Source organism: Ambystoma mexicanum, chromosome 1p (genome assembly GCF_040938575.1).
Source record: "Ambystoma mexicanum isolate Mex_15411 chromosome 1p, UKY_AmexF1_1, whole genome shotgun sequence".
NCBI lineage: Eukaryota > Metazoa > Chordata > Amphibia > Caudata > Ambystomatidae > Ambystoma > Ambystoma mexicanum.
The window spans coordinates 11,672,152-11,690,912 of record NC_090921.1 but is presented as its reverse complement, the minus strand read 5'-3'; the positions used below and the strand labels follow the sequence as shown (position 1 = coordinate 11,690,912).

The window sequence follows — 18,761 nt, the reverse complement described above, 5'->3', positions numbered from 1 at the left end:
CAAAAGATAAAAGACTCCCTCTCCGTGGACACCACCATGGCGTTCTTTGACATTCACCACACTACTCGTTGACGCCAGCCCAGTTGGCCTGGGAGCGGTGCTGACGCAGAGAGACAAGAACGGAACAGTCTACACCATTCTTTTCGCAAGCAGAGCACTTATGCCGGCTGAGAAAAATTATGCTCACATCGAGAAAGAGGCGCTGGCCATTGTCTGGGGGTGCAAACATTTCCATGTGTACGTCTTAGGATACCCGGTGAAAGTACTTACTGACCACAAACCACTCATCCCCATTTTTGGAGGCTCAACGCCACACCCACCTGCAAGAATTGAGCGCTGGCTGCTGCAGGTGCAACAGTTCGACCTGAATGTGCAGTACCGTGCGGGTGCTGACAACCCACCAGACTACTTGTCGTGCCACCCACGGTCAGCCACTGTGTCAGAACGAGAAGCGGCGAAGATCGAAGGAGAGCATGTCTGCCAAATAGTTGAGCACGCCAGAGCAAAGGCCATGACACTAGATGAAATGCAAACTGAAACGGACAATGACCCGTGCCTGCAGCTAGCAAAGACGGCTGTTCTGATGGGAGAATGGAAGAAATTCCTGTCATCTGTTACCCGAAGGATGCAACCAGCCAAGAACTGTTACATGCATTGTTCAGAATACGCCACAAGCTGTCCATGTCAGTGGACGGACTGATCCTGGAGGGACACAGGATCGTATTGCCGGTGTCCCAGCACGAGAGAGCAATTCAACTGGCGCACGAGGGGCACCAGGGTGTCGTCAAAACACTTGTATATCTCAAGTCACGCATCTGGCTGCCCCACATTCGAGGAAGAGTAATGGCCCTTGTAGAAACCTGCAGCGCCTGCCGGTCCTCACGCCACCCCGGACCGCCGGAACCCATGGAATGCCTGCCACGGAGCAACCGCAGTTGGGATTCCATTGGCATTGACTTTTGCACAGTTGTCAATAAGACGTACCTGCTGGTGGCGATTGATGAGCACATGAGGTACCCCGAGGTAGAGCCCGTCCTCTCCACAGATGCAGCAGCGGTCACCACTGCACTAGAGAAAATGTTTGCAACACATGGGAGTCCGTCGGTGATCCGAATGACAATGGACCGCGGTTCACAAGCAAGGGGTTCCAACGCTTTATGGACGATCTGGGGATACGCCACCATCACATAACCCCTTACTGGCCACAAGCCAATGGGAACGCTGAAAAGTTTATGGCGTCCATCAACAAGACCATACGAATTGCAAAGAACAGGGGTCACAGGTGGCTCCCCGAGCTTTATAGATTCCAACGCACATACCGGCTGACGGTGCACTCCTCAACTCACGTCAGCCCAGAGGACATGATGTTCAGTGTCCCCATCCAAGGGGGCCTTCCCCTACACCAGTCCTGGAAACCAGCCGCGGCCGACTTGGAGAACATAGAAACAAGGACGCGGTTACACAATGCCAAGGAGGACTTGGCCAGAAGGGCAGTAGCCAGTGACCTCCAGGTTGGGGACACGGTGCTGGTGAGAAACCATAATCGGAAGAGAAAGATTGTCACTCCCGTACGAATCAGAACCATGGACGGTATCCCATCAAGAGCATGGCCTCGTGTCAGCCACCCGAGGGCACGAGTAGGTGTCAAGAAATGTCTTGCACTTCCAGAAAGTCCCGCCGACCCTGTGAGAGTAAAGCAAAGCAGACAGTAGTCCTGGAGAAGACCAGCCGACATAGTCAGACAACTCACAAGAAGATCTTGTGGAGGAGGCAACCCCAGAGCCTCCTATCCGCCATGAAGAAGAAAGAAGCAGGGACACACCCCATACTCTCCACCGAGAGAGGAGCGAGCGGTATGCACTCCGAAAGCAACCAGTGCCATCGACGAGGTTGAAAGGCTACGTCCTCAATGGCGTCTACGTTCGGCCAGGCTGAGGGACTGAGAGCTAGCCCTGGCAAGAGACTTGTGCTGCGTCAGCGGCAGTTTGTTTTGAACAATTACAAATGGTCCACATGTTTTGGGTGGCGGCCTAAGGGGAAAGCCACAGATGACTTCAATGTTTGAATGACCATGTTTCTCACATTTGAATACAAACGATTTTCATTTTGAATGGCTATCTAAAAGTTGATGAGGGGTGTGATGTCCACGTGACTGCAGTCACGTGGGAGAGTAAATAAAAAGAGTGCGGAGCCCGCCAAAAGGCAGTTCCCGCTCGGGTACCCTCACACACAGTGTCCGCGTCTGTTCACGCTGCGCACGCTCAATGCGGGCAGGCCCAGCCCCCGTCACACCACAATCTTCAGGGTGAAGAGCAAGTATATTTTCAATATTTATAGCAAGCGGTCTGGCTTGTGAAATCGACCATGTAGAATGCACGTAACCCAACCAGGTCACTGCTTAGAGAGAGCCACACACATTTAAAGTTAGAGACTATGAAATGCACAATGTGCAACACAGACATGTACCTCCAGAGCCTGTACATTACAATTTAAAGATTGAGAGCAGGACATCCAAAGTGTGCAACAAACGCACAGATTTCAACTTTTGCTTTGAAGAAGGAAACTCAAACTCACAAAAACTGCTAACAACTCATGACACAAACTATGCCAAAGGCACAGCACACTCAGTGGGACACGCGCTTTACACAATCGTCTCCGAAAAAACCTCATCACCACTGCACCACCAATACATATACTCTGGCGCAACCACCTCATCATTCCATTGGTTATCATGCTACCAACTAAAGCAGCCAAGCAGCCCAAAACAATTTTGACTATCATGAAAAGAAATTGGTACACACTCAAAGGCAGCAACTTAACTCACAAAACCATCAACCACTTGCCTGGCCGAAATCGGCCACGATGGAAAAACAGACCCAAGTCATAACCGCTGAACCATTCGACAGCAACTCCCTGGAAAAACCTTTCCCCACCCTTCACGAAAGAGAGCAATGGCAAAATAGAAATAAATGAAGAAGAAGCTTGAACTCGAAAGGAGGAAAAACTACAATCAGGCAACGAAAAAAATTAATTGCAAAATCAATGACAAATCTTACCTGTCCGATCCTACAAAAAGGAAATTCAAAAGGCCAATACTATGACTACCGAATCACCAAAGCAACGACACCCAAAACAAAATGCATTCAACATTAGAAACAAATTGAGGTACCCACCAGGATGCCTCAATAGAAAATATGCAATGAACTCAGCCCACTTCAAAAATAACATTTGCGACATCCATCAAATCATACAAAACAGACCAGTTCAATCAAACACACAACCCACCCCACCAACCGTGGAACAACAGAACAAACTCTAAAGCTTTTTCAAAATATTAGTAGAGACTTTTGTCAGGTAAAATATAGCAATAATCCCCACACAGGGCACACCACTGGAATTTCACAGAAAGCTCTTTAACCTATTACTTGCAAAAGAGAAAAGAACCACGATCATTCAAATTTGTGTACGTCACACTCACACCACTCCTCAAGGACACGGAAGGCGATGGGGAAGACCTCTCCAACTAGATGCCTATTTCAAACATTCCCATCCCAGCAAAAGTGCTAGAATCCTAAGTACGAACTAACACAGGAACACGTAGAAAAATACCAGCTGCTGGACCAGGCTCAAGTCGGCTTTAGACCTACGAAAGGGACAGAGACGGCACTCCTGTCGATCTGGGATGACCTAAAGACTAACGCAGTTTCCAACACAAACTCAGCCCTGATACTACTAGACCTCCCTGCAGCGTTCGACACAGTTAGTCATGAGATCCTCATTAAGAGACTAGAAGAAATAGGAATAACCGATTTAGCCCTGCTCTGGATTAAATCATTCCTAACTGACAGAACGGAAACTGTCTGGATAAAACCCTACAAATCCACCCCACAGATCATAGACTGTGGGGTACCACAAGGATCGGCCATATCCCCACTGCTCTTCAATATCTACCTTACTCCAGTGATCAAGCACATCAAAAGACATGGCCTTACATTCTACAACTACGCAGACAACACACAAATCATCTACAAAATCGAAGATGCACAAGAAGAGAATGCAACACTGGAAGGCTGCCTAAAAGAACTCTATGAATGGATGAACACAAACAGCCTCAAACTCAACCCGGGAAAGACAGAAATCATGGTCATACGCAATAACCAGGAAAACAATCGCTATATCCCATGGCCCACAGAACTAGGAACAGCGCCCACACCATCTAAAATACCTAATGGACAATGAGCTAACTCTCGAACCACAGGTAAACGCAATAGTCAAGAAATGCTTCTTCCTCCTACACACGAAAAAAAGGATCCTACCATTCCTCTCCTTCACCCGAAAAACATCTCCCTCAGCGTGCTCAGAATAGACTACGCCAATAGCCTATACCTCGGAATGCCAAAATGCCTGCTAAAGAAACTGCAACGTAACCAAAACGCAGCGGCCAGGCTTCTCCTCAAACTATCACGAAGGGACCACATCACCCTGGTGCTAAAAATGCTACACGGCTGCCTATCAAAACAACGAATCACGTTCAAGATGATGTGCATAACGCACAAAGCCATCCATGGCCAAGGAACAGAATTCCTACAAAAGAAAATAACCATTTACGAGCTGTACGGAACACTCTGATCCACTAACCACATCCACCTGGAACCAAAACAGTACACAAGGAAAAAACTTGGGGGGGTCCTCATTCTCCCACCAGGCAGCAAAAACTTGTAACACCCTCCCGAAAGAAATGCGCAATATGAAGGAACACACAAAATTCCAGAAATTACTTAAAACTAGCCTCTTCACCTCAGAACCAGATGGAAACAACTAGAAAAACAAAGACCCCACTGGAAATAGAACATGCCTGAACTAGTGCACATGAAAGGTAGGGGGGGGGGCAGGATACACCCACTCCCAAGCCAAACCCTGCGTTAAGCACCACCTAAAGACAGGCATCTTAGCTGCAGACGAGGGGAGCATTAACCAATTACTGGCACCCAGGTGGTCAGGGAGTCCCGAAACCCGGAGGGAGGGGACCCCGCTCTAGAAATTTAGGGGAGGGAGGGAGCCCAGAATATACCCATTCCTAAGCCAAACCCTACATTAAGCACCACGTAAGGCCAGGCACCTTAGCTGCAGACAGGGGAGCATTAACCAATAACTGGCACCTGGGAGATCAGGTTGTCACGAAACTCGGAAAGAATGGACCCCACCATAGGAACTCAGGAAAGTGACGATAGGTACACCCCCCACTTTGACAACCAAAAGAGCAAACCCCACTACCCATTCCCGCCTCCACCCAGGGGTGGGTGGAGGCCTTCATCACTTTCCTGTCCAAAGATCACTAGACAGTCACAGAGACATGCAACCACTATATGCAGAACACGGCGAGTGACCCAGCAGGGAATGCCCCAGTGCATAGCACGGAGAGACACCTAACACCGGAGTTAAGAAAAAAAAGCCAAACTAACCCAGCCGCTAATACCTCAACGTTCTACATACACCTCAAATGCTTAACAAACACATCCACATCTTAGCACAGCAATCCATAAGAACTGCACTACACTGCAATAACAAAACAAACCACACATAGCCCCACACAACAGAACATGAGAGTCCACTGATCCGTAAACTGCACCCGTGCTCAGCAAACGGTGTTAACCGAACTGAAGCTGTCAACACGACAACACAAGTCTCGTTCTACCTTTTCCCACTTTGCCCTCCTAACCCATCCTCCCCTCTTACCTTCCAAATCCGCCAGAGCGCCAGGGGACCACTCCGGTGGTGATAATGGTTGACATTGGTGACAACCATTTCTACCGTACACTGACATCAACATACATCCAGAGCCTGCCCATTACCTTTCCAAGTTAGAGACCATGAAATGCACAATGTGCAACACACACAGCCGCGCCCATCAAGTTACTGAGAGACAAATAACGCTGTAACAAAAAGCAGACAAACTAGCCTGTGGCTGTGTATAATTTGGAGAGTGAGGAATTGGCCCAGAGTACACCCAACAAAAACCGACAAAACCTATTGTGTTCTTTGCTGGACTGGTTAAGAGCAGAGCGCAGGAGATCCGGAGTGCATGAAGTGTACAACAAAACAGCAGACCAGTTCTTAGTAGTGTTCAAGTTGGCAAGCCAGAAATGGCTAAGTCTACACAAACCCCCTCTCGTCCCCCCCGCCCCCCAGCCAGTTGTTATTGTGTAAAGGTGGGGTGCAGGAAATGACACACAGGCCGATACCCCGCAACCTGGAACACAAGGCAAGACGCTAAAATCATAGTTGCACTTATCACGCAGTCACGAAAGACCACCACTAAACAGTATCTACTTACTGTTCTGAATGCGCGTCATGAACTCGGCGTGACCTGATGGAGAAATCCAGTGCGTCCACGCAATTCACCAAGAAGAGAAGCCGGGAGGCAGCCACGAGGGAAGACGCCAACCACGAAAGAAAAAAGAAATGCACAAATGCGCACTAAGTTGCGAAATCCCAAGGGTTGGGCCTCACAGGAGCGGCCGCACCTCCTGGCGAGCTCCTCCCGAGTGGGGCTGGGTGGAGGAAGTATAGGGAACAGCGAACTATGTAGGTATGCAGGAAAAGTCACGTGGTGGCTAGTCCCAAGGCACAACATCTCAAACCCCCAGGCGAACGTTTGACAATTCCCCAGCACACCTGAAGGCACGTGGGGCGGCAGCCAGGCTCCCCCAGGCGGACTCTGCAGCCAGTATTCTGCAGAGTCAGTATTCATTATCATTCCATCCCAAGAGCCACGCCCAGCTGAAGATGTTTGGGGGCCCATTACAACATGATAGGGGATGCGGGGGGGGGGGGGGGCTTGCTTGGAGCAAAAACTGTCTGAGTCACCCGTAGCGTGCATACATTATAATGGAGACAAAAAAATACAGCCAGGGGTGAATAGCTGTCAATTATCACGAGACGGCCAGCCAGAAGGCAGCTGAAACACTAAACGCCCATCAAAAAGTTATAAATCCTTCTTTGACATCAAGTGGCTGATGTGTGGGAACAGGTGTTAAAAGGCAAAAAGGTGATAATGCTTTTGTGTGCCCTGAGGGAAACAACAACCCAAAGGGCTCCAGCAAAAGCAGCTTGTAAGGCGAGCGCTGTAAAACACACTTTTCAAGCCCCAGAATGAAAGTAATATACAATAGAATGGATTGCCGTGTTATAAGACTGCTGATTGGGAACATAGGGCCAGATGCTGGGGTTCCCCTAAGGCTCAAGGCATGTGCAACTGAAAATTATGAAAGGCCCCGGCGCCGGCCGAAAGAACAGAGTCAAATGCCGGAGAGGCTATTGTGTCCTTTCACACGCATTCATGCAATGAGGCACAGACACAGAGATACGTCTTGACTCCTTTATTACATACTCGTTACTGCCTTTCCCTCATGTTTTCTCTCCCCCTCCTGCCGCCCCTCCCACCCCGTTCCTCGTTTTGCTTTTCCTTTAAAGGGGCCGGTGCCTTTTTCTTCACAACACCCCCCCTTACTTATCATGGAAGTCCGGGCCTATATTTCTTGAATGAGGCGGGCAGGCTTCCTTGAGAGCCTCTGAGGCCAACCGGCCGGGTTGCCTCCGTCATCGTCCTGTTCTCTGGACACGGGGTCCTCAGGTGGGTCAGAGGGTGTCTCTCTGCCCTCTGGCTCATCCTCTTCGAAGAGTGTACCTTTTTCCGGTTCTTCCTGGAACATTTTGCGAAAGCGTTCCACCATGCCGTTGGCTTGCATCCACAGTGGCGTGATCTTTTGGTGGTGGAATCCGAGGTGTGCTGCAAACTTCCTGAACTCCTGGTCTTGGAAGGGAGCCCCATTATCAGTTTTTATGACGTTGGGGAGGCCCCATTCACTGAACAGTTCATCCACTGTGGCTACTACTTGGTGGAATGCCGTGGACTGCACGCGTTTCACTAGTGGAAATCGGGTGTATTCATCAATCACCACTAGGAGGTGCCCTCCTTCTTCCAGTGTGCCATAGAAATCAAGTGCTACTCGTTGCCATGGTTCCTCGGGCAGGGGTACTGTCTGAAGTGTGCATGGGGGTGGGCTTATTTGGCAGGGGTCACAGTGCCTCATTGTGTCCTCCACTATGGTATCCATATGTAGGAACCAGACTTGATTGCGCAAGATCTTCTTCCTGTTGGTTGTGCCTCGTTGTCCCTCATATGCAATCATGATGAGGGGTTTCCTGAGACTCTTGGGGGCTACGAGTCGGGTGCCTCTGAGCAATATTCCTTGGGTTGTGGTTGCTAGTTCTCTGTGAATCTTTGCCATTCTTGTCCGGTCTCTCCTGTCTGCTGCCCCCCGCCTCCCCTGGCTCAAAGTGTTCCGTGTCTGCCTGTCTCCGCTTTTTCGTGTTGGCAAGTTGGACGGCAGCTCTGATCATGGGGTCAGCTCTGCTTCATTCTCCGAAGAGCTTAGCAGTGATTGCTGGGAGAAGGGCATTCAGTGACAGGTATGCAATGTGTTCATCTGCTTCCCCTTGCATCCCAGTTACTGGGGGTTTGTCCGGGTGTCTTGAAAGGTAGTCTGCTGGTTTGGCTTCTCCTCCAGGTTTGTGGACGATGGTGTAGTAATATTCCTGGAGGCGGATTCCCCAACATTCGATGCAGGGTGGCATCTTTATTCTGGGATTGCCGAAAAGGGCCAGCAAGGCTTGGTGATCGGTAAGCAATACGAAGATCCTCCCAATGGTGGTGGAATTTTTCGCAGGGCCAGACTGCCGCCAGGCTCTCACGTTCCGCTCTGTGAGTAGGTTTGCTTAATGGGGATCAGTGATCGGCTGGCATATGCAACCACATGCGTTTCAGCGTTTTGTTCTGGATTGGTCTGGGCTAGTATGGCTCCCAAGCCCACAGGGCTGGCGTCTATGGTTATTTCCGTGTCCCACTGTGGGTTGAAATATGCCAGTTGACGGTTGGTTGCCAGTTCTTGTTTGATCGTGGAGAACGCCAGTTGGCACCGTTCTGTCCAGATGAAAGGTTGGGCTTTCTTCAACAGTTGTCGTAAGGGGTTGGTGAGAGTTGCATAGTGTTCGAGGTATTGGACGCAATATCCTGCCATGCCTAGGAACGAGCCCATGCCAGGTTGACTATGGCACTGATTTTGTCTGGGTCTGCTTTGATGCCTTGGTCCAAAAAGATGTGGCCAAAGAAGCACAGGCTGCAGGTGTTGACTTCACACTTGAGGCCATTGAGTGTGAGACCGGCTTCTTGAAGGATGTGACATACCTGGTGCAGTGCATTGTCGTGTTGGTCTTGGGTCAATCCAAAAACCAGGATTTCGTCACTTTATTAAACGCGTTGGTCACTGGGCTGATTAATCTGGGAATGGTCTCTTGAAAGATTTCGGCTGCAGATAACATTCCGAAATTCAGCCTCTATATCGGAATAGTCCTTCGTGTGTCGTGAAGGTCGTTATTGGTCTTGGTTTGGGATCAATAACTAGCTGGTGATAGCCTTGGTTGAGGTCCAGTTTAGAGAATCTGGTTGCCTGGTTGAGTCGCACCAGCATATCCTCTATGTTTGGTCCTGGGTGCATTTCCCGTTGGATGGCTGTGTTGGGGACCCTCATATCGACTCAAAGTCCCATATTTCCCTACAGGATTTTCCCATTGTTCGAGGCTACCACTTTTACTGACAGCCTCTAACATACCGCCGGTTTATTTTAATATTAACTTTACTCCGGTTTGTATTTATTGCCAGATCTTTGTTAATATTTCTTTCTTGTGTCTTTCTCTGAAATCCAAACCCGGGTCAGGGATCCTTTGTTTGTCCTTTTGGCGGGCTTCTGCACAGAAGCCCTCCTCTCAGTGCCACTGAGTCTGGGGTAGACAGGATGTGTGGGAGGGGGAATAGGCACCCTGGACAGGGTTACCTAGGCAACCCAAGTCACACTCTGCCCTGGTAGGCTTGGGGGTTATCCCGCCAGGGTAGCCACCCCACTGTGTGAGTGACAGCTAGGTTGTATGAATGGGGGGTTTTCTGCATAAAAGCAGGGCTCTGAGGACTGGAGGACAAGACGTTGCCACTGGAACTAAGAAACCGAAGAGAAGAGAAGCTGAAGACATCTGCAACGACTGAACCACCGTGAAGCCCTGCCGCAGATCCTCACCACTTTTCTCCAACGACTTGAGCAGATCTTCCTCTGCAAGAGTCTTCTTCCCTTGAGCTGGTGGGGCCAACCACCTTCCAGGACCTGCCTTGGTCGAATCGCCAGTGCCCAGCACTAGGAGACTGGATAGCCAGGCACCCGTCCACCATGACCGCGATTTAAAGGAGCCTACCTTTTATTCGTCTTGGCATCACTGCGGCTGGTTTTATCCCTGGGCAGTGCAGTAACTCGAGCCTTCCTCCACGACGAGAGCCTCTCTTCCTCTGGTGGATCTCGCAAACTGCAGGAACTGCCAGGAACGCCGCCACCGCAGAAGCCTCTTCCACTTTTCAAGGTACATTGTCCCACCAGACCTCCCGTTTCGTTGGGTACTGCTAAAGGTGTTTTAAATCCTTTACTTACCTTCTGGGTTGGCCGCCCCTTTTGTCTAACATTATCTTTTTACATCTGCAACTGCCTTTTCAACTCGTTTGTGAAAACAAGGAAATAATATGAGGCAGGGTAACCAAAAAGGAAACACACCAAACACAGGTTACAAAGGAACATACAAAGTACTTTATTTTATACTGAATCCAGTTACAAAAGAACAGAACAAAATTCAGATAGCTATCGACCCTCAGTACAACACAGCGAACTCCGGCGTGCTCAGTGAGTGCAAATATTCATTGAAACAGTCAGGCTTTTATACATTTCAAGCCTGCTTTTCAGCCCTCCTTTGGGTTAACCATTCCATAAATAAGTTACTGCTCTAGGGTCCCTTGCCAGGTCAAATCTAGTTCATCTTAGGTTTATACATTAACAAGAAGAAATGGTAATAATGTATGCTCTAGGCCTAACATTACAATGCAGGACTTAATTTATACAATATAGTTAAGCAGGTGTTATTCAATTATAGATCAGTTTCGGTGATACAGGTAATCCATTGCACACAGGTCAGCAGAAGGACAAGGTCTCAGCTCATGACCCTAACAAGTGGCCTGCAGGCAAGTTATACATTAACTGTACAGAGGTCATGACAATCGAGTTCTGTTCTGAATAACATAGGCTACCATTTTAGCTCACATGGTGACTTTATAGAGCAAGAAAACCTAAAATGGCGGCTTGACCCAAAATGACAGTTTACATGGTTTCTAAGGTCAGGACGTTGCAATGCGAGTTTATTCACATGTAGTTTATAAGCAGCTTGTTAGCAGCTTGGCGTAGGCCAATATACATATATTCATAGCAATAGGAGGCACGATATAATTTCTAGTTTGACAAACCCTCCTTTTGGCCTATGCCAAGTGCTAAACTACTTCTGATCTCCCTGCAAATAACTCCATGTGTCATCGTCCATACACCCTGAATAGCTGTCAGAAATATCTATCGCCATCAGATCTTTTACTAAGATCTCTTTCAGTACATACTCCTTAGAGGTTTTATCCATAAGCAGCTGTGGATGTACCATCCAGTAGTTTGAAGCAGGAGCCATCACAAAACAGCTTCCCTTGTGGGTTATCCAAAGGAGTGTCCCTCAAATCAACTCTGCCTATTGTATCTTGTTCAGTATTATACAGGCAGTCATGTGACTCTTCGTCACCGCAAACAGTATTTTGCGGGAAAGGTAGGAGTTCAGCCGGATTAAGAACGCAGCACCTCCTAATTTGAATGTGGGGAGCAAACAAGATTAATTCATATCTGGTCAGTCATACGGAAGTGAGGTGTTGCGTTTGGGTTTTGTTCAATAGAATATCTACAGAGTGAGGCACCATCAGGGTTAAATCATGGCCTAGGACCATTCCCTCACTCTGTTTTACAGACGCAGCAGCAACAGCGCGCAAACATCTTGCCAAAGCGCATGCAACAGGATCAAGGGCGGAAGAGTAGTAGCCGCATGGCCTATTCTTCCCTCCATGTTCCTGCGTTAATACAGCCAAAGCACATCCATCACATTCATGCACAAACAACACAAAGGCCTTCTCATAGTTCGGTGTGCCCAAAATTGGTGCCGAACATAATGCAGTCTTGAGCAACTCGAATGAATGTTGATGCTCCGTATTCCATGGCAATAGCGAAGAAATACCCTTCTTCGTCAAGGCCAACATCGGTTTTATCACTAGTGAGAAGTTTGGGATCCATAACCTACAGTAAGAAGCCATACCTATCAAGGCTCTAACTTCCTTTTGTGTATTTGGGACAGACATGCCAGAAATGTGTTTTATTCTTTCCTAACTAGGCGACCTCCTGGCAACAATATTAAAACTTTTTAAGCGAAGCTTTGTGACCATGCTTAGCTAGATGGATGAGCAACAACACAGTGCCCTCTTTACAAGAGCTCTCAGAGTCAGCGGCTAAAAGCAAATCATCAACATATTCAAGCAACGTAGGGGGCAATCCAAGGGTATCAAGCTGCTCTTTCAAAGCCCTACTATAAATACTAGGACTCTCAGTATAACCTTGAGGTGCACAAGTAAATGTGAATGAGCGTCCCCCTAAGGTGAACGCGAACAAGTATCTACTTTCCTCATGTATAGGAATACTGAAGAAAGCATTATTTAGGTCCACAACACTGAAGTGAGTAGCCGTAGCTGGAATCATGGTTAATATTGTCATCACATCAGGCACAATTGGAAATTGCGGAGCGACGACTTTATTAATGGCACGTAAATCAATTATAAAAACGAAATGGAATTGCATTATCACCTTTTTTGTACACGGGAAAAATCGGACTATTGCACAAACTTCCTGCAATCTCCTCAATCACCCCACGATGCACAAAATCGGAAACAATGCTCTTCAAAGCTCGCTCGCCTTCAACTGAGACCTTATACTGTGGAATACGGGGCAGCTTAATTCCATGTTTCAAAACTATTTTAACAGGCTCAATCTGCAAAACACCAACATCATTGTCATCAACTGCCCACAAACACTCTGGTACATTACTGAATTCTGGCGGCAAAGGTCTAGTCAAGAATTGAGAAACAGAACATTGCTGTGGTGAAATCGTCAAACGCACTCCATCAGAAGAACAATGAATTACCGCATCTAATTCCTTCAACAGATTCAACCCCAGCAAATTCTCTCCACAATTCGAAGTCAAGAGAAATGGACAGTGGTCCGTAAAGGGACCCAAAGAAATAGGTACCGGTGAAGAAACCGGACAGACAACTGGTGTGCCAGAAAACCCTACAGAAACATTGGTTTGCCCTGACAGTGGAATGTTTGGAACCCGAGAATGATCAATGGAGCACTTCTATGCTCCAGTGTCTATCAAAAATTGATGTTTCCCATTTCCCACTACCATTTCAACGTAGGGACCTTTCTGATTAACGGGAATAGGTGTAGGTTCCAAACCCTGCTTCGGGCAATCCTAACGAAACAAAATATCATCAAAAGGAAGCTCTTCAGATAGATATGCAGCAGAAGAATGATCAAATATGTTTCTAGTATCCACACTCGAAGTCTGATTATCCTGTGAAAAAGGTTGTTGGGGATCCTGCGAAAACTGGCCTCTACCAGGGCCCCCTACACCCGGGCGATCTCTGGATCGTCTACCCATATTTCCAAATGTGTTATTCGACCTCTGTCGAAGGACGGGGCATTGTGCACGCCAATGACCCTCCTGGCGAAAATAGGCACACTGGTGAATATTCACAGGACCCAAGGGCACATTCCCTTGTGGAACATACTGACCTCTAATCTGCGAACTACCCCCTCTGGGGCCTCTAACAATTTGCTTTAGTCTTCAAATCACCTTTTCTCTTCTCGACTCTATCTTTTTCATTATTGACACGGTTCTCGTAGTACTGAGCCATGTGCAGTACTTCTGATTGGGATTTCGCCTGCCAAGCGCTCTCAGAAGACATAATTTGTGACTGGATGTCAGGCAGCAATCCACGTACAAATTTGTCCACAAATAATCTTTTCCCAGACTCTGTGCCTAAGTCTTGTCCACTGAAATCCGAGAATACCTGTTCGAACCAATTAAAGAACTCAGTAGCACCCTCAGATTTTCCTTGGGCACAGGCCGTAAACTTGTCCCAAATAATTCTCTTTTCGGGGATTATAGTTTTCAGTTTTGCAATGATTCTGTCAGGCAAAGTTAATATCACCTGAGGTGGTCTCTCACCAGCTGGCCTTTGCCCATCAAGCCTAACTATGTTAGCCCATGTATCTCCCAACCCTGGTACATCGTCTATAGTTCTAACTTGTTTCCACAAATCTACAGGCAGGAGTACAGGGAATAGCAAATCAATGTCGCCTAGGGTAAACACTGAGGACTGCAAAACGGACTCTATCTCTTTATAGAACCCTGTCGGATTTTTCCTAATGTCAGGAATAGTTTGTCTAATAGTATTCACTTCCTGTCGTGAAAACGGGACGTGAACAAACTGCGATACATAATGTGCAGGAATGTCCACAGCAGGTGTACCTGCTGCAGCATTAGCAGGAATCTCAACCTTTGGGACAAATGTCGGAGGAACCTCTCTCATAGGCAACTGAGATGTAGGCAACTCCGAACGATTACTAAGCAACAGAGCTAAGTGGAACGCTAAAGCAGTTGAAGTGTCAAGTGAAAAAGCTCTCTTATAAATGCTCAATAACTCTGTGGGACAACTAACCTTTCTCTTTAAACATTCATCCTGCAGGTACTCTACCATCACTTTCCTCTGCATTTCTAGCGTATATTAACTGTATGTGAAATATACCTCAACTGGAGTTATCCATATGTCTGAAATCCATCTAATCGCATCTTTTGTACAAATTTGCGCCTCCTCAGATGTCGATTTACGACACGGAAGTACATACATACTTTCTTCTTCGTCATCCTCATTTCGTAACCTTTCCAACTCCTTTCTATACTCAAATATCCTCTCAACATGCTCATGTACCTTCTCCACAGTGTCTCTTGAAAACGCTAAAGTATTCAGGTCCCTCAACCCTTGTGGGAGGTCTGCATTATTTAATTTACCCCACATTACACATAAATGAATCCCTAAACCTTCAATGAAAACATTTTTCTCAGGAAAATTATCCATATTAGAAAGTGTGGCAAGAACATTAGCTCGATCATCTCTCTCCATACAATGCTTAGCCCATGCAAACAAATCCTGTTTCTTTTCTGTAGGAACAGTATTACGAGTAACAATCCTCGACCCCGCACCCTGATCAACTACAAGTGGTACAGAACTACTTGGGAGTGAGGGTGCAGGCAAATTCAATGGAGGTACTATTGCTGGTGCAATGGGAAGAGGCAGAGGAGCAGATGGGGGAAACAACAACCGGAGGAATAGGAACAACAGGTTGAGCAGGAAGAGCAGGAATAACAGCAGGAAGAGGTACAGCAGGAGGAAGAGGAACATACGGAGGTGGAGCAGAGGCACCAGGCCTTCGTTCATTTAACAATTTGTCGATAAACTCATCAGAAACATGAAGATCTTTAGAAGGATAGATTTTCTGAATACCGAGTGAGAAAGCCCTGTCCATATTCCTAACCGACTCAGACTGTTTGTCCTGATCATATAACAATGCCTTTTCAGCATTTGTTTTATGATGGCGCACATGTTTTTCCCTACTTTCAAGCTGCTGCAACGCTTCTCTTTTCCAATTTTGCAAAACATCAAATGCTGCAGGTCTGGCCTTCTTTTTTAACAAGACTGACTCTAAATATTCAATACGAGGGATCTCAAAACTACCATTGACTGGCCACTGAAGTTCGGAGGCATGTCTGGTTTGTCTGTGCCAAATTTTATTAAATACTACACTTCCAATGCCATGCTTACAGTACATAGTACATGCCGGCGACCCCTCCTGTGGTGCCGGACGGCTAAATTCCAAAGTTTGTCTATCGCTGCGGAATAATGCCCTAAAGCAGCTAGACAATTTCCCAGGCATTTCTCAAATACTCGGTGTTACCTGGTCAATAATTGTGTCTGTAGATACAATGCGCCAAATTCAAATTGTCAGGGTTGAATTAAGAGTCGGGTAACGACTCACCTGACCAAACCTAAGGAGGACTGATCGGTTTACAAAGGACTTACCTAACAAATTTTACCTTGTGTATGGTGATTTCGGCAAATCTGCCCGCCTCAAAAAATTGACCCTCGTCAAGATGCCGTCTCAGACCACACGGCTATCGTCCAGGGAACGGAGCGTGCAGCGCTGTTGAGGTGTCGCGTCTCGTTCAGTCGGGCCCGTTATGTCACACCGTCCGATCCCGGTCCGATAGCGTGCATCAACCTTCAATAATCCGGCATCAATCTTGAGGGTCCCTATTCCGGGCGCCAACTGTGAAAACAAGGAAATAATATGAGGCAGGGTAACCAAAAAGGAAACACACCAAACACAGGTTACAAAGGAACATACAAAGTACTTTATTTTATACTGAATCCAGTTACAAAAGAACAGAACAAAATTCAGATAGCTATCGACCCTCAGTACAACACAGCGAACTCCGGCGTGGTTCGGTGTGCTCAGTGAGTGCAAATATTCATTGAAACAGTCAGGCTTTTATACATTTCAAGCCTGCTGTTCAGCCCTCCTTTGGGTTAACCATTCCATAAATAAGTTACTGCTCTAGGGTCCCTTGCCAGGTCAAATCTAGTTCATCTTAGGTTTATACATTAACAAGAAGAAATGGTAATAAAGTATGCTCTAGGCCTAACATTACAATGCGGGACTTCATTTATACAATATAGTTAAGCAGGTGTTCTCATTCAATTATAGATCAGTTTCGGTGATACAGGTAATCCATTGCACACAGGTCAGCAGAAGGACAAGGTCTCAGCTCATGACCCTAACAAGTGGCCTGCAGGCAAGTTATACATTAGCTGTACAGAGGTCATGACAATCGAGTTCTGTTCTGAATAACATAGGCTACCATTTTAGCTCACATGGTGACTTTATAGAGCAAGAAAACCTAAAATGGCGGCTTGACCCAAAATGACAGTTTACATGGTTTCTAAGGTCAGGACAATGCAAGTTTATTCACATGTAGTTTATAAGCAGCTTGTTAGCATCTTGGCGTAGGCCAATATACATATATTCATAGCAATAGGAGGCACAATATAATTTCTAGTTTGACACGTTAACCAAAGACTTGACTGCAGCTACTAGAACAGTTTGATCCTGGGCACTTGCCTTGTACAATTGACTCTGGCACAGGCCTATTGACTCTGGCTAAATCTGTTACAACTGCCTTCTCTAGATTGATTCTCACTAAGAAATGTGTTGGTGTACCTAAACCCTTATAAACACCTTTCCTTCCCCTTCTTATATTGCTGAAGTGCCATTTTGCTCGGTTTTCATCAACGTATTGCTGATACTAAAGTATTGCCTTGCCTAACTTGTTCACAATCTGATTGGGAAGTGTTGCTGGTGTGTTGTGGAGTTTAACTCTGTATGACTTGTCCTTTCCCTCCATCTGAAGAAATTGTTAGAGTGCCATTTCTGCTTAGTTTACACTGTACCGTTTTGCTCAGTTTTCACTCTTGCTCAAACTTGTCTACAATTTAAAAAGGGAGTGTGTATACTTTTTCCAGACTGTTTTTTAGCAATTTGTGTGTGAACATCAGAGTGTGTAAAATAAATATATATGTTCTTTTTGATACAAAGATTTGGTCAGTGTTTCCTTGTTACATAGTATTGTAGTCCTAATGTGTAAACCCTGAATACTGCTCATCTCCCTCTTGAGATAAGTCTGACTGATTAGCCACAGCTACCAACTAAATCTTTGTGGTGCAGACTGATACCAAAGGGGATTTATTGCATAAATCTGTAGTCTTAATCTTCTGTAGTGCTCCCTAAGGGAACTGCACAGGATTCTGCCTAACACATTGTATGTTTTCTGGGTGATTACATTGACCGTGGCACCAGTGTCGACCAAAAACAGTATCTTGATCCCTCCCAGGTGAATTGTCACTTGTGGCGCAGCGCTGTCGTCGGATGAGTCTGATATGAGTCGGACATATTCTCGGCTGTATCGGTCATATTCTGCATATTGTTCCACCCCTGTGTGCAGTTCTTTGATCGGGGGTTTTCATATGCATCTGGGATGTTGAAGTCTCTTCTTGGGGTTTCGTCAGGAACAGCCTGCAGGTGGTACATTTGTTCTTGGCCGTCATATGCATCGCTTGGAGGCTCTACCTGCAGATTCTCTACAGCCTGGATGAATCCGGGGTGGTTGAAGCTTCTGGGACTTTTGTTTCTGGTGTTGTCCCTCTCAGGGTATGGTTGCATGTTGGGTATCCTCGGTGGTTCGTGTCGCCTGTTTGATGTTGGCTGGCTTGGTGGCCTGTAGGCTTGTAGTTGCAGTGTTTTTTCTTGGCACATGCTCTGAAAATGGTTCTTCTGACCGCATCTCATACACATTTGGCCGATTGCCGGGCACTGACCTTTGTGGGAGAATTCAAACCCACAGCGATAGCACTGTCTCTCTGGTGGGTTTTGTCGTGGTGGATTCCAGGAGTCCTGTCGGGATGGGGTGCCCAGCTGTCGAGCCTGTCCTTGCGGGTTGGTGGTGATGGCCGCTATGGTCTCTAGCTTCTTTGGGTTTTCCATGTTGGCCGCTTGGACATCCACGCGTTCATAGACTCTCGCCAGTTCTGCCATCTCTTGCAGGGGCTTTTTTAGAAGGCGTTTCCGGAACTGGGA

At 46.9% G+C, this 18,761-nt stretch overlaps 1 protein-coding gene across 5 annotated transcripts in view; it reads right to left on the bottom strand.

Annotated features, from left to right (window-relative positions):
* The window catches only part of LOC138563807 (beta-1,3-galactosyltransferase 5-like), a 325,373-nt gene that overhangs the window by 96,816 nt on the left and 209,796 nt on the right, over positions 1-18,761 (bottom strand). Inside the window, exon 1 of one of the 5 annotated variants that reach the window (XM_069642867.1) lies at positions 6,335-6,460. The exons of the other annotated variants lie outside the window; for them this stretch is intronic. The gene's annotated coding sequence lies outside the window, so the exon portion shown is untranslated. Of the gene's footprint in view, positions 1-6,334; positions 6,461-18,761 lie in introns of those variants that run through there. 5 annotated transcript variants of the gene reach the window in all.